Source organism: Penaeus monodon, chromosome 24 (genome assembly GCF_015228065.2).
Source record: "Penaeus monodon isolate SGIC_2016 chromosome 24, NSTDA_Pmon_1, whole genome shotgun sequence".
NCBI classification, from domain to species: Eukaryota; Metazoa; Arthropoda; class Malacostraca; order Decapoda; family Penaeidae; genus Penaeus; species Penaeus monodon.
In genome coordinates this window covers 36,848,359-36,849,152 of record NC_051409.1, presented here as the reverse complement: position 1 = coordinate 36,849,152, position 794 = coordinate 36,848,359, and the positions used below count along the sequence as shown (strand labels likewise).

The 794-nt window shown below is 28.8% G+C and overlaps 1 protein-coding gene across 2 annotated transcripts in view; it reads right to left on the bottom strand.

The window, feature by feature from the left end:
• The window catches only part of LOC119588776 (protein Gawky-like), a gene marked incomplete in the record, with an annotated part of 110,804 nt that overhangs the window by 1,634 nt on the left and 108,376 nt on the right, over window positions 1-794 (bottom strand).

Below are 794 nucleotides of genomic sequence, written 5' to 3'. Positions count from 1 at the left end.
GTCGTCTAACGGTTAAGATATAAAGAAAAAGAAGAAAAATGTGGTAGTCTTCTAATTCATCTTTCAATAAAATCCACCAAGAGTAAGTGAATGTGACGTTCTATTAAAATGTTCCATAGTATGTGTCCCATTCCGTTATCCTAAAGCTAGCCTTCCCAATTAATTATCATATACCTATCCTAGATTTTTCTGATATAAGTGCAACTGAAAACAATCACAGACTCATGAGTGAAAGGAAAAATGGAATGGCTTCTTTTTCAAACTATTTGTGTTAAGGTTATAAAATTATTTTCAACATTCTGTAGCACAATGTTGTATCTGCTCCATGGATTTTGGAACTGTAACCTTCTAATCCCACATACGGGACATTATCATATTATTCTAAACATTATTTTTCTATTTACTTTATCATCCTTTAAGATATTACACACTACATTTTGAATAATATTCTGAATTCTGAGAAGTGAGAAAATATCAATGAATCTTTTTCATTCAGAACTAGACTAAAAAAAACATCCAATAATAAAGTCATTTTCAGAAAACTCTCTCATCACACTCACTCTTTAAAAAGATTCTAATTTTTGGTGTTCATTATTTCCTGGATGTTATCTGATTATATACACGAGATTCAAACTGGTATCCAAATGGTGTATGAGACAGTGATGAAAGCTTAGAAATGAAGTTGGGATAAAGTCTCCTATAATTAATTTTACAAAAAAATAATAATAAAAAATTAAATAATCATACTAATTACTATTACATTAATCAAGGAAAAGGTAATTGTGATATTACAG